General features: G+C 35.4%; 1 long non-coding RNA gene across 1 annotated transcript; it reads right to left on the bottom strand.

Moving 5' to 3' along the window:
• Nucleotides 1–2,437: 2,437 nt before the first annotated feature.
• On the bottom strand, nt 2,438–5,917 carry LOC121379368. Its single transcript, XR_005958836.1, has 2 exons — nt 4,469–5,917; nt 2,438–3,095 (listed from the first exon to the last, which is right to left on the bottom strand). It is a non-coding gene; the product is annotated as an uncharacterized LOC121379368 (long non-coding RNA).
• Nucleotides 5,918–16,693: the final 10,776 nt, after the last annotated feature.

Raw genomic sequence — 16,693 nt, forward strand, 5'->3', positions numbered from 1 at the left:
TAAACCTTAATTCCGTATAAATTTCCGATCATTGAATTTTATTATTTAGGTAATTCCGACTCCATCCTCGCTGTCTTTTAAAATGGTGTCAAATGCCACACAGAAGCATATAATATATATAGGCCTACGTGTTGCCTGGGTACTTTGTGTGGTTACATTTTTGTATTTTTATTGATTTATAAAACTTAATAATAAAATATCGATATTATTGGATTGCATATCTCTGAATGAATCTGATTTTATCTGACTTAACTGAGTGTTCTTTATTATTGTAGGTAGCAATCCGAATGTTTGCACGTGCGTGTTTTACGCTTGGCAATTCACTTGACGAGTAACCTTGCCCGGCGAGTTATTCAAGATAGCATTATCTGAGGAAATGTGTTCATAGAAACAATAAAAGCAGAACTTGCATCAATCAAAAAGAGCAAATTTCAGATTGTATGTGGATTCCCGCAATATCACAATGGATTTCAATCGCTTGTGTATTATATCCAGCCCACAAACTACACTAATGTTCACTATAGATAGGCCTATTTAACATTGTGTTTGGCAAAATATTATTATTTGGTACATCGTGTTTGGCACCCCAGGCACCCCAGAGTTTGGTTGTCTACTTGAAAGCAATACCAAAATTTAAAGTATTGAAATGGATACTCAACAGAGAGAGGCACAGGGAGAGAGAGAGAGAGACAGAGAGAGAGAGAGAGAGAGAGAGAGAGAGAGAGAGAGAGAGAGAGAGAGAGAGAGAGAGAGAGAGAGAGAGAGAGAGAGAGAGAGAGAGAGAGAGAGAGAGAGAGAGAGAGAGAGAGAGAACATCGATACATCCATGTTATACACACACATTTCAGTATACAATCACACAACTATAATTGGGTTGTATATTTAGCATGTATATGACAACCGAAATACAAAAACACACAAAAAACGAAATATTACTATAAAATTCTGTCCAAATATTGCCTGGCTACCTATTAAATAAATTATTATAAATTCCCCATAACTTTGAAGTGCCCCAAAACTCCAGTGTTTAGCAGATAAATACAATGCATTTATTGTTTTGTTTTTTTTGTGTTTTTTTACCGGCCTCGGTGGCGTAGTGGTTAGGCCATCGGTCTACAGGCTGGTAGGTACTGGGTTCGGATCCCAGTCGAGGCCTGTGGGAAGCGCAAATAAAAGATCCCTTGCAGCTAATCGGAAAGAGTAGCCCATGTAATGGCGACAGCGGGTTTCCTCTCAAAATCTATGTGGTCCTTAACCATATGTCTGACGCCATATAACCGTAAATAAAAAATGTTGAGTGCGTCGATAAATAAAACATTTCTTTCTTTTATTGGTTTTTAGTGGAAAACATGCAGTATATTGATGAGATTTTTATTTCTTTGGACGATTACCATATACAATGGCGTATTTATTTTATTTTTCCCATGACACTGATATTATAATTATAAGCATTTATTATCACTCCAAAATTGATAACATTTCCGTCTCAGTTTTTTGCTATATGACCGCATCTGGTTTTGGTACCGGTCCGAACAGGTGGTTCGTTAACCGATTCACTCCGGCTGTCTCTTGCGCTATATACCCATGTCCCAAAAGGTCGATGCACAATATTACAAAATAGCATGGGCAAAATACAGCCAGAAGGCTTACCATTAAACATACATATTGTTTTAATTCTTCACCATTTCCTAGAAGTGAATATGTGACCCATAACATGTGTCACAGTTAGTAACTATAGTGATATGTGTAGTGAGACCTAAGAAAGTAGTATTACGACACGTTTGTAAATATTGGAGAAAATTAAACGGAGACGAATTCAATCGGGTCTTTCGGCAAAGGAGGAAATCCAGAGCAAATCAACATTACGACAACATGGCCCTACTGTGATTCTAGCGAACTTTTGTAGCGAACTTTTGTGACCGGAAGTTATCGATTGGTAAAACAAAAAAGCTTGTCAAGGGAGACAACTCTTTATTACTTTTGTACATTTATCAGTTTTATTTGGAGCACCAGCTTAAATTTTTCGACATTGTCTCAATACCAATAATGAGCTGTTTAATGGTATATCGTACAAATAAATATAAAGAGACCTTGTATATGAACATAACGTACTGTAATTGTTATATATTTATCGTAAAATTTATTTAACAAGTTTATTAATTAATTTCTTTGATATCAAATAAAATTACTATTTCCCCTTTTTATATTTTGAAAAAACCCCAGTCCAATACGTCTTGCATACTAGCAATAAAGCATACATGTTGTTTATTTTAATGTGTAACCTTTGGTTTTTTTGTATTCCTGCTTTGTTTTTTGTTTTTGTTGATTAGGGTTTTTTTTGGTGTGTTTATGTCGGGGGGTGGGACTCACCTTCTGCATCTTGTATCTGTTAAACTTTTCGTTACATATTTTTGTTGTTGAAATGCATCAACCCTGATACCTTTGTGGTGACGTAAGTTAAGTGTACATACACACTAACTTAAAAGTACAATACTGTTACTTTAATTTTATAGAAAAGACAATCCATTGAATAATTTATGGAGTACTGAATCTTTTAATTTTAAAAAAAGTTTATTGTAGAAAATTGAAAAATTTACCAACACATTCAATTTCAATTTCAATATCTTTTAATATTGCGTCACCCCAAAGGTTTCGGCCTAATTGTCAGCATTTCTAAAATAATTTTTATTCTCAATAGGCCTTTCATGTAATTTTTTATACATGAAACCATAACTGGTCATCAGTCAGGGTATGAGAACAAAAAGTTTTTTCTAACTACCAAGTTTTATTTTGCATTCAAGAAGAAAGACGCTTCTTCTAGTGCCACCTTGACTGACAGAAAGATAATGTATTAACTGAAAGTAGTTAAAACCAGATTCCCAATGACTTATAAAATGTGGTCAATCATCTTGGGGTCGCTGTAACCCAGCTAGATTTTCAACCATTACATTTAATAATTAATTATTTAATTATCCATACAACAATTAGTGAAACTGTTGTTCACATATACTCAGGGCTTCTAGAATGTTATAAAAAAAATCCCTTAGCCATGGATCAGTGATTTTAAAAATGTACTATCCATGATTAAAAATTAACTAGCCCCACTTTAAATATATACAATTTCACTAATAGTAATAATCAGATATGTTGTCTAAAGAGATAAGACCTTAAAAACCCCTAGATTGGGGGCGACAAAAGGGGGCAGCATATTCATATTCACAAAATAAGACAAGGTTTTTTTTTTCCAGTAGTTATTTACTAGCCCAACATGAATATTACTAGCCATGGGAGTGGGGCTACCATAATGTAGAAGCCCTGCATATACTTTTTTATATATACAGACACTGCCAAATGATATAAACTTGAAATGTAATTTTTGCAAATATATATAAAGTATCTGTAGGTGTTATTATTTTTTAATATTTCAATAATTTAATTAAACACATCAATTATATATGTATCCTTGTACAGAAGTAAACATTTTAACCCAAATAATGAAGAATGTGATGAAATAATGAAGAATGTGATTATTCCATGGTTATGACTCCTTTCAATTCGCAGGTGTTTATTGCTCAGCTATAATTCTCACTTGTTTCGAATAGCAACACACATATATATTATGTGCAACATATGGTACCAAGTTCACTTTATAATTGTAGCCAATGTCCTGAAATATAAAAACTATAATTAGGTATGTGACACAGGGTATGAACTTACGGATAATTGCCTACAGCAATTCTAAAATCTTTTGCCTACTGCAATTTTATAGTAATAACTTTGGATTAAAAACAAGAAATAATCCATTCAATCCACAATAATTTTTATCCATTGGCCCCCCAAAAATCTATTATTCATATAAGACCCGAACACTGCACAACATAAAATATATTACGTCAGTGGTAGAGTATCTGCCTGAAGTGCACTGGTGGACCCATATTTGTGGTAGATATGGTTGTGCTGTCCTGTCTAGGAAATACTATTTATGAATGCCATTCTACCAACTGTACAGAGTAACCTACATATACAAGTATATGGTAGATGTGACCAATGGTAATGTGGAGTAACCTTTGCTGCAACAGCACTAAATACATCATGCCTAACCCATGTACCAGATTCACCAAACAAATATTTCAAGTACACAGTAAGGCAAGCACTTCTTGCCGATCAGCATGCAATTCCAGTTCTGGACTGGAAACAGTACAGTTAAGTTTATAACATTCCTCAACAATGTCCAAATGCAACCGCAATAGCCACTTTTGGGCAAGTATTGGAATTGGGTGCACACCATCTTTCAGCAGTGTTCGAGTAAAAATTCGCCGGCCCGTTCGAGTACGACAAAGGTCACAATTAAATTTTAAGGTACAACGACCAAGATCACTGTTCAAATCTTCAATCGCTTTGTTAAGTGAATCCACTTGTTCTTTGATTTGTGAATCCACCAACAAGAACTGATCTGTTGCTGTATGACCTTTCGATGCATTCCAGTCAACAGCTGAGTGGAATGTCGTACCGACAAACCTAACTTTCCCACCCACATTTAAGACAAAGGCCATTAACTGCTTGTAAATGCTGACAATGTCTTGTACTGTTCGAGAGGTTTCATCTCTCAATGTAATGTATCTTTCCTTAGAAAAGATTTTGGTAATGTCGCAGGTACCTGACCAGACATACACAACAGGTGGTTTGCCATGCTCTTTAATTAATTTAGGCAACCTGCTTTTCAAAATATTAAAAAGTACTGCTGTACGAGCACCTTTTTCACAAAGGAACACTACAGGCAATTGCAATTCCGTATGTGCATTTTTCAAATATATTCCCCTGCTGTCAGCTAATAAAACAGCAAAACAGCTGGGATCTACTGAAGGAATATTAACCTGATGTTCTGCAATAAATTTTGCTAATTTTCTTTCTGCCATAGTTAAATTTAAAAGTGTTGAACAAAATTTATATCACTCTGTATATATTTGTAATTAAAAAGAAGGATACCAGTATGTATTCAGTTGCACAGTTTTGAAGATGTACAATAACCTGAAAAAAGAAATGAGAAAATGTGTAATATTTAATGTTTGTAAAAAACACCAAAACCAAGAGTACCAGCAAGGTACACGATACACCCATCAGGAGTTTGATGGAAAACCACAGATAGTAATGAATATGTTACGGGTATGATTCAATTCTAATTATGTTAGCAGACCATAATACAATCCATCATAGATGGGCATATAAAAATTACCATTAATGAATTTTTGTATTAACTATTTAGTATTTTACTGCTTTAACAATTGTTGTTTAGGCCATTCAAATATCATTTAATGCATGAGGTGGTGGGTATGTCCAAATTTTGTTACTTTATGTGGGGTTGTTGTCTCAAACTGTTACACAAAGCAGTTATTCATTATTATTTAAATGGTATGCTTTTTGTTTGTTCAGGGATGGGTTGGGGGAGTCGGGGGGGGGAGGGGGGAGGGAGGGGCTTTTATTTTGTATTGTAGGTAAACGTATGTACACAAAATAATTATCATATGGTCGAAATCTGCTTTCCCACATCGTCAAATGCTTTAAAATTAAAGTATACATATCGCATGACTTGTTTGTGAATATTGTTGCGTGTGTTTAACTTACACATTACAAAATGTGTGCTGGGGTATGGTTTAGCGTTTCAGAGCATTACAGGGCATAACATTGTTAGAGTGTTTAATTGTAGTCGGACAATCCATTTCCATTACTAAACATTATAACTTTTAAACGAAAACAAAAACAAAAGCAATATTAATTAAAAACAGGCAGTAATCACGCTTGGCAAAATGCCACCATTAACTCACCAATTCCCGCTGCAGCTATATTTAGAAAACCGGAAGCAGCTAAACGTTATATTATATGCTACTAACTATACGTACATGTCATTAATAGGGGTGATACGGATACACCAATACATCCCAATACTAGTACTGACAAAATACACGATACTGTGTATTCGGTATCGATTAATATTTTGACCGTGTATTGATTCCTACTTTAATTCTGTAACAATTTACTAATTTCTGCTGATGTGCATTTATTGTCGTTATTTCATGTATGAAAAAACATTCAAGGGAACAGATAACATGTAGTTGCCTGATTTTGTCGATATTTATTTTGAAAATACTGTTAATTGGTTAACGTGTTTTATTTATCTTGAGGTCGGAGTGTCCCGATATTTTTTCTAGCCTATACCCAAAAACGTGCTGCACACGAGTAGTCTCCCCTACATTAGAACAAAATCACATACTGCATTCCAATACTTCTTTCCAATATATATTCAATTATGTAGTATTTTTATTTTAAGGAAGTTAAATGGAATAAATTTAAAAATACAAACCCATTTATGTAACTTCACAATTAAATTTCTTTAACTCTTCCAACATACCCCAACTACATCATCTAAATATAGAGTAGAACAAATTTAAACTTACCTGCTTTTTATTCAAACCATACTTTGCATCATACATTTATTGCATCTTAAAAAACTTTACAACTATTACTAAAATGCATCAACCCTGATACCTTTGTGGTGACTTGTTTACTGTACATTTTGAGCTTTATGTATAGGGACATTTCATAAATGGTATTGTTACTACAATACTTATGAAGTGGTGGTTTTCTTTATAATAAATAAGTAGTGGATGCACTGTGCATTGAAAGACAGAAGAAAACAATGTCACTACAAAGGTTTCGGCCTCATTGTTAGCATTTCAAAATGTACTTTTGTTCTCAATAGGCCTTTCATGTACTTTAAAAATTTGTACATGAAACCATAGCTGGTCATCAGTCAGAGTATGAGAACAAATATGTATGTGTGTTTAACTACTTGAACTTGATGTCGCTTGTCTTCAAAAAGATAACACCATCCATCATCTTCTTGATCATTGTAAACTTTTAAAAAAAGAACAAGATATTCCCTTCTTGCGTTTATCAAGAGGTTGATCATCTTGGGGTTGCTGTAACCCAACTAGACTTTTAAACCATCTTTAGCCATCTCCAAATATTTTTAAAAAATCCTTTGAATTTATAATGCTATGGTAAGTACGACTCACACATTACTAAGTGACAATGTTCAGAATGACTTGTGTCAATTAAATGAAACACCAACCCACTTCTGCAACATGATACACATCAATGTTCAGAATGGGTTGTGTATAACATAAAACACCAAGTCACTTCTGCAACATTACCAACAGCACCTGTAAATATTCTAAAAAATTTAAATAAAGTAATACCACCCAAAAAACGTAATAGCAATATTATGAAAAGCAACTGAAAAAACATTTTACACGTTATGTATCAAGAGGTTGATCATCTTGGGGTCATGGATGTAACCCAGCTAGACTCTCAACCCATCTTTAGGTATCTCCAAATATTTAAAAAAAAGAAAAAGAAGCTTTGATCTTATGATGTTACAGTAAATACAACTTACACATTACTAAGTGGCAATGTTAAGAATGACTTGTGTCAATTAAATGAAACACCAACCCACTTCTGCAACAAGATACACATCAATGTTCAGAATGGGTTGTGTATAACATAAAACACCAAGTCACTTCTGCAACATCACATACAGCACCTCTAAATATTCTAAAAAAATTAAATAAATTAATACAAAGAAAAGTCATAGTAATAATAAGAAAACCAACTGAACACACATTTTACACGTTATTTATCAAGAGGTTGATCATCTTGGGGTCGCTGTAACCCAGCTAGACTCACAACCCATCTTTAGCCATCTCCAAAGAAAAAAAGAAGAAAAAAACAACAATTTGAATTTATGTTAAGGTAAGTACGACTCACACATTACTAAGTGGCAATGTTCAGAATGATTTGTGTCAATCAAATGAAACACCAACCCACTTCTGCAACAAGATACACATCAATGTTCAGAATGGGTTGTGTATAACATAAAACACCAAGTCACTTCTGCAACATCACATACAGCACCTCTAAATATTCTAAAAAAAAACAAATAAATTAATACAAAGAAAAGTCATAGTAATAATAAGAAAAGCAACTGAACACACATTTTACACGTTATTTATCAAGAGGTTGATCATCTTGGGGTCGCTGTAACCCAGCTAGACTCACAACCCATCTTTAGCCATCTCCAAAGAAAAAATAGAAGAAAAAAACAACAATTTGAATTTATGTTAAGGTAAGTACGACTCACACATTACTAAGTGGCAATGTTCAGAATGATTTGTGTCAATCAAATGAAACACCAACCCACTTCTGCAACATGATACACATCAATGTTCAGAATGGGTTGTGTATAACATAAAACACCAAGTCACTTCTGCAACATCACATACAGCACCTCTAAATATTCTAAAAAAATTAAATAAATTAATACAAAGAAAAGTCATAGTAATAATAAGAAAAGCAACTGAACACACATTTTACACATTATTTATCAAGAGGTTGATCATCTTGGGGTCGCTGTAACCCAGCTAGACTCACAACCCATCTTTAGCCATCTCCAAAGAAAAAATAGAAGAAAAAAACAACAATTTGAATTTATGTTAAGGTAAGTACGACTCACACATTACTAAGTGGCAATGTTCAGAATGATTTGTGTCAATCAAATGAAACACCAACCCACTTCTGCAACATGATACACATCAATGTTCAGAATGGGTTGTGTATAACATAAAACACCAAGTCACTTCTGCAACATCACATACAGCACCTCTAAATATTCTAAAAAAAAAAAAAAAATTAATACAAAGAAAAGTCATAGTAATAATAAGAAAAGCAACTGAACACACACTTTACACGTTATTTATCAAGAGGTTGATCATCTTGGGGTCGCTGTAACCCAGCTAGACTCACAACCCATCTTTAGCCATCTCCAAAGAAAAAAAGAAGAAAAAAACAACAATTTGAATTTATGTTAAGGTAAGTACGACTCACACATTACTAAGTGGCAATGTTCAGAATGATTTGTGTCAATCAAATGAAACACCAACCCACTTCTGCAACATGATACACATCAATGTTCAGAATGGGTTGTGTATAACATAAAACACCAAGTCACTTCTGCAACATCACATACAGCACCTCTAAATATTCTAAAAAATTAAAATAAATTAATACAAAGAAAAGTCATAGTAATAATAAGAAAAGCAACTGAACACACATTTTACACGTTATTTATCAAGAGGCACCACACCCTTCAGGGGGAGGAGAGCTAGGTGGTTACCATGTTGTTGTGTGTTGATAGACTTTGTGGAAAGACATACTCCTTATTTTACCTACAAAAAAGTGTATACAAAATACAAGCTTACTTGTCTTTTAATTGAACCGAAGATGTTATCGGTCTGATATTCACAGGCAGTTCCGGTTTTGCTGAACAGATCAATGTTTTAATATTATTATTTTACGCAATACAAAAAAGATGTTTGTGTGATCCCCTAATGTCGAATACATTTTTTGTTATTTCCATCTTCGGTGTATATATTATTTGGCACCCAACATAAATGATTTTAATGCTAAACACTACCACTTCCGTTGTTTTTATAAGCGTGGATATCCTCCCAAAAATGAAAAGTTTACAATATGAAATGCTGAATAAACAGAATGACAGAAATGACAGAAAGTAAAAATCATCAGTTACAATCAATTATATCTGAAATCAAGGACAAAATATCAAACGACAGTCAATGGAAACAAAAGATATTTCACATCATTTAGTTCTGTCTGTAAATGGAGCCTCAAAATAGGCAACAACTTATTTTCATGGACACCCATACAACCCCAATACCCACCCCATCTTCCCTTAAAAACATTTTCGTGACGAAAATGGCTATGTAGTTCCTAACTCTACACTATAATAGGGTATCAGCCACACATAGGGATTTAAGTCACATCATTTAGTTTTGTCTGTAAATCGAGCCTGAAAATAGGTAACAACTTAATTTCACGGACACCCATACAACACCATCTGCCCTTAAACCAATTTTCGTGACGTAAATGGCTATGTAGTTCCCAACTCTACTCTATAATAAGGTATTAGCCATGCATAGGGATTCATGTCAGATCATTTAGTTCTGTCTGTAAATGGGCCCCGAAGTTAGGCAAGAACTAATTTTCACAGGTACCCATATAAACAAAATAGCCACCATTATTGTGATTTTTATGATTAAAATGGCTATATAGTTCCAAACTCTATTCTATAATAGGGCATCAGCCATGCACAGGGATTTATGTCATTATCATACCATGTAATACCTGATGAAAAAGAGTACACATTTCAGTTTCATAGAGAACTAAGAGATAGCTGCTTCTAAGTAACCTGAATGGCTGAGCCTGCTGAAGTCGATTCCTAAGACTAGCAGTAAACCGGGTAGGCCTCTGTATCCGTCGAACTGAGGGGATCAATCGGGAGAAAGATCGGCTGGAATCTGAAAAACCCCCTAATTTCCTCGCAACAGCGGGACTGAACATGTTACATTGTTAGTGGCTGTGAAAAAACCCACATATTATGATTAGATACAATTTAATTTAACAAAAACAACAATATTATTCTCGGAACTGAACATACGGGTACTTCGACCCCTGGCCGCCATTGTTTATCACGTGACGTGGTGAAGCTTCTCCTTAGTTACGTATGGTTTGATAGTGAAATGAGGCAACTTTGGTCGATCATTTACAACAGTTAACGGTCACGATGCCCAACACATGTTGTGCAGTTGGCTGCATAAACCATAACATGATGTTAAAAAAAATATCGTTTTACAAATTTCCAAAAGAAGAGACTAAGCGCCGCTTGTGGGTAGGGTCATTAAAACGACAAACCTGATGGAATTCCATGGCTTCCCTCACAGAATGTGACTACGTTGACTTTAATGTTGTTGCTTGTTGACACCAACAGAGATTAATTTAGCAAACAAAATGGTTAAAGCATGTGCAGTGATAAAAATCCCACATTATACTGTAAATAAAATACATAATTCCATCGTCTTCCATGAAAAAAACCCCAACAAAACGATGCATCCAGTTCTTGAATAAAGAGTATATTCCTTTATCATTAAATTTGTGTGGTCTTTATTTTTCGTTTAATCTTAGTTGCTTGGATATTATCTATACTTGTATTTATTTTGCTATACCACAGCTACTACATCTTATTTATTTATTTTTTAATTTTAAAATAAAAGTTTATACTGCTAAATTACACACATATAATAATTATAATATAGGCCTAAATTCTTTTTTAAACTTTAATTATAATTTTTTTTTTTTTGCTAATGTGTCTAGCAGGCCTGCAGTAAGAAAATATAGGTCATCCTCACCCCCACACCCCTCTCCGTGTGTTTAGTATTTACTTTGGTGCAGAGGGTAAATAATGTGTGTGCCTTTGTTTCAGTATATATATATATATATATATATGCCTCATTTCTAGGGAAATCACTAAAATGTGTAAAGGCATGGTAGACCAAACACTTTTGGGGCATTTTCACCATTTTAGGGGCACTTTGTTTTTTAAATTAAAAATACACAAAAATTAATTGAAATAAACATTAATGTAATTTATGTGCTTGCTTTAATAAATGAATGGCAAAAGATGTAAAAGGCATATTTTATTAATTAATAATACCTTTTTGGGTGTTTTATAAAGGCAATTTTAGAATTAATTAGTGAAAAATTACTGATTAAGGCAAGATGGTGCTAGACTATTGAGGCATGGTGCTGCACCGTGCTAAAACAAGCTAGGGAAAACAATACACATACATATACATAAATCTAAAAATACATAAAAATCTATTCTATTGTGGATCAATGTAATTTGGTGGTTGTGGTACATTTGTAAATTTTACTTGTTCAAGTTCGAGGACTTACCTTTTTGCATATATATGTAGTTTCATGGTATTCTCAGTTCAGTGTGTGTTTGTGTGTGTGTGTTTGTGTGTGTAATCTGCTTTAGAAATTACCTACAATAAAATGAATGGTCAACTGCCATATCTGATAATTGTTTTTCATTTTGAAAACACTGTTTGACATGGAGAATACAGCATTTAACTATCTCATTTATATATTTTCCTTGAATATGCTACATAAGTGCATCTACATGAGGTAATTTAACCCGGGTTAAAAGCAACTTAGGTTAAATATGTGTAGTCTAGTATAAGGCATACCGATATTGATCAGTTTATTAACAACCATATTTACCTCCTTTCTTCAGCTGTATACTATTAAAAATTAGTTTTGTAGATATTACTTAAATTGAACTGCAATAACAATTCCAATACAGCACAAGACTGAACAAGAAAATACCCGCAATATCCATTGTGACTAGATATAAAACAACACCAATATTATACATATATATATTAACCATTATTTACTCAGGTAAGTTTTTGTGTTTTATTACTAAATATACCAGGTTAAACCCTATTATTAAAACATTTCCATGTTTGTTCCACGAGGTAACACTTATGTTTTATTAGGTTGTAGACCTCGACATGAAAATAACTGAGGGAACTGATTATTTGCTCCCTAATGTAGTTTATGGGGGGCAATTTAAAATATTACCATATTGATACTACATGTATATAAATTCATATGCCAAAGAAAACTATATATTATTCTCCTTGAAACTAATCTCAGGTATGATGGGTAAGTAGAGAGAGATATTGCTCCCCCTAGATGTCAAGGTCTGAGGATGGCTATATTTTATTGATGCTATTTTTTGTTGCCTGCATTTAACCGGTAAGGAAGGGCAACATCATGTGGTAATTTTGCAATCTGTAAAAACAAAAGCATTTCATTATTTCAAGAAACTGTATTTTGTTTTAAGAATAAAAGAATGTATTCAGTGGAACATTATACTGTTGCCAATACATCTATATAATAAGATATGACAATAATACTATTGTAATTTTGAACTTGTAAAGTAACAACTTTGCCATTGTTTAATTATTACATATTATTTGGAAATAAAATAATTATTAAATCATAAAAATAATTAACTTAATCATGCATAATTTTTTTATTATAAATACAAATTATATATATTGTAGCCCACATCATAATTATTATATTAATAATTATCTTATCATTTCAAAATTGCTAAAATTTATAATTAACATTACCTGAAAATTGCATCAACAAAAATTATATTCTGCCCAACCTGCCCTGTCCCCACGACATTCAAAGTACACGGAAACACATCGGTACTAAATATAGATTATACTAATTCAGATTCTCGTTGTTCGTTTCTCTTATATGGCAACCCAAGCTGTTATAATACACATAAGACGTATTGCAACTATGTGTTAGCTACAGAAAATAAATGACAATATGTAAGGCATGTAAAAACTTAATACGATAACTTTATTCTATGTAAACCAGTAATCACTAAGGCTTTGCTTCACCCCCAAAGACCCGGATGATCGGTAACTAGGCCGTGTGACGTCACGCCGGTTCCGAGAATACTAAGTAGTAAACAATGCAATGAACAAATTCTAAAGCACAATTATTTAAAAGACTTAAAGTGATGGCAAATTAATATTGCAATAATTTTTTTCTATCTATATCTATTAATTTTAACTCAGCGAAGAAAATGGCAGAGGTAAGGGGGTGAGAAGCCGGATGCGCATTGATACCTAAACTAATAATCATATTTCAGAATTGTAATACAGTGGTGTCCGGTGTATCGGCGCACCTAATCTTTCAAGGACCATTTTCTATATGAACATTGTGAAATATTTAATAAAATGCGTCTCTCACCAATGAAGAAGTGCATAATCTGAAATACACTACAAACTGTTTTATGTCTGTAGTAAATAAATATTTTTAAAATGGTGCATAAATATAGGCACCCCCTTGTATCCAAAACGATTTGCATGTCCGGTTATTCGGCGCAGTAGATGTGGATCGTTGACCCCGCTATTTATAAACCGCCCATGACCTCACTTTTAGCCTATAAATGCTACACTATTGTCCCAGAATTCTTTTAGTACTTTTTTTTTTTTTTTTTTTTTTCAGTTTCAAATATGCAGCCTATCCAACTAGACGTTGTTGAGTGCGCTGTGCAATTACCCCCCCACCTGGGGGGACTAATTGCAACGTATGGAAGCCTGATCGAATATCGCGTCTCGTACACCGGGTCACGAGCAACCGCATGGGCGGATCCAAGGGGGGGGGGGACCAGGGTGACGCGTCCCCCCAAAAAATTGTTCAAGTGCCCTCAAAATGTCCAAGTGCCCTTTTTATTTGTAGATTTTTTTTTTTTTTAAGTAAACAATAATTATATTGTAGATAAATGAAATCAAGATTTTCGTGTACATGCGCAAGCTTGCAGATATGTGTCTGTGTTATTGAGTCTCAATGGGGCCCCATTGAGGTTCTAACGCGAGTGACGCCAATTTACTTCATTATTGCTAGTATATTATGACGTAGAACTGTAGGAATTCATATTAATTGTAAATATCAAAACTTGTAGTAAGGTGCCCTTTTGACGAGTCAATGTGCCCTTCTTTTTTGGTCCCCCCCTAAAAATATTTCCTGGATCCTGGTTGAACCGTGACCTTGGTGTACGGAGATCGCATACAGAAGAAAGGAAGGTGGAGGAAAAGGAGACGTGCGCCAGCGGCGGCGCAGGGGGGGGGGTGGGGTGTCAAAACCGGTGGCTAAACCGCCGGCGGCGACTCCTTCTGTTAGACCGCCCAACGCCACTCAAAAGAGGAAGACGACCAAGATGGAAGAGGTTCCGGCCCCGGCTGTCTCGGCTTCCGTCCCTCAGGAAGATGACGAACTGGACGAACTGGACACAGCCATCTGTGTCACCCCGTTCAATCGGCCACCTGCACCAGTTCCTACTCAAGCGCCTCCGGATGTGTCGCCGATCCAGTCGACGACACCCGTTGAGGCGCAGGCCCGGAAAGAACCTGTTGTGAAGAGGAGGAAGGCGAACACTCCTCCGAGTGCCACTCCAGCCAGGCCAAGTCGCCCCTCTCAACCGCCGCAGCCGGGGACAGAACCAGTGGAGCAGTGGTCACTGCAGGCCGGCCGTCTCCAACAGCGATACCAACAGCTGGTCAAGACGAATCTCACGGATGTACGTCTACTGATGAGTCGTCCAAAAGAACAGTCATACCAACCTCTACCAGACGGACTCAACGAGGGGGAATTCGCGGTGCACCGACTCAAGATGCAGGAGGGACAAATCGCTGTGTGCGTAACCATCCGCCGGAACGGAAGATTCAACCAAGGTCTGCTGCTATCGGAGATGGACAACCCGACAATACACCGTGTCCTCAAAACCGTCGCGGGTCCACGTTACCGTCCAATCACCAAGTCCTTAGCAGACTCCGATTACCGGCAGTTCCTCCAGCATCTTGAGACCACCGACTACATCGGATCCCCCTAGACACCAACCTCCTTTGCCTCCGTGAGTAACCTCTTTTTTTGGGCTAGTTAGACTTTAAACGTTTTCGAAGCAGTTCAAAATTCTTATGTTTATTTTTTTATAAGTAGTCTAACGCATTTTATTTCGGCGCCCGTTCAATTGCTCAAAATCACCTTAAAAACTTTTTGGCTGAGCAGTCTTAACTATTTTGGGTCAAATTTTAGAGTCCAGACATGTCTTTGGATGCAGTTACTCTTTGTAGACTTAGGTAAAAAACAGGCTTCACCGAGGAATCGAAATTCAGCCAATCAGAACACGGCTCCCACTCGGTGTTACTTCAAGTTTGCGAAGTGTCTGCTATTTGGTCCGCGCTCGCGTTGACTTTACTAAATGGCTACCGGCTTCGGTGGCGTAGTGGTTAAGCCATCGGACTACAGGCTGGTAGGTACAGGGTTCGCAACCCGGTACCGGCTCCAACCCAGAGCGAGTTCTTAAGGGCTCAATGGGTAGGTGTAAGGCCACTACATCCTCTTCTCTCTCACTAACCACTAACCAACTAACAACTAACGAACTGTCCTGGACAGACAGCCCAGATAGCTGAGGTGTGTGCCCAGGACAGCGTGCTTGAACCTTAATTGGATATAAGCACAAAAATAAGTTGTGGATAGGGGCACGTAAATAGAGTTTCCAGTTCCAGTTTAGTACTTTTTTGTTTTGTCTTGTTAAAAATATTACTATGAAAATGAACGATCACACATCACCCATCTCATGATCAGTTTCGGAATCGTTTTCTTGAGTGGCACAGTACTGCAGATGCATACATGTTCATTGTCATGCATGGCTAAAATGCCTACATGGATTTTTATTTTTCTCGGATAGATTGTGCACACACGGATCTTATTTCGCTTTTATTTTTTATAACAATGTGACAATTGTGAACTGGAATGACTGTCAATTAAGGTGTACAATTTTCGTTTTGTTTGCATTTGTCTGTGTTTTCTTTTTCGGTTTAAATAAAAAATAACCGAACAAAAATAATTACATTTATACTGTTTACTATAATTTTTAAAATAGTTTAAACAATATTTATTGCCGTCAAAATGCGGTTTGGGATTGGCCAACAGGCAAGAGCCTATATTAAGGCCTCTCCCTACATTTATAAATACAAGTTTGATACATCAAGATGACAGAAATAGTATAATAATTTAAATAAATTCAAATTAGCTAAGATGAGAAGAATGGAAGAGAGAGAGAAGAAAGGAAAAATAAAAATAGATAGTTGATATGATATTATTTAGTCACAGTTGGGAAGGGAGA

The sequence above is a fragment of the Gigantopelta aegis genome, chromosome 8, assembly GCF_016097555.1.
Source record: "Gigantopelta aegis isolate Gae_Host chromosome 8, Gae_host_genome, whole genome shotgun sequence".
In the NCBI taxonomy this organism is placed as follows: domain Eukaryota; kingdom Metazoa; phylum Mollusca; class Gastropoda; order Neomphalida; family Peltospiridae; genus Gigantopelta; species Gigantopelta aegis.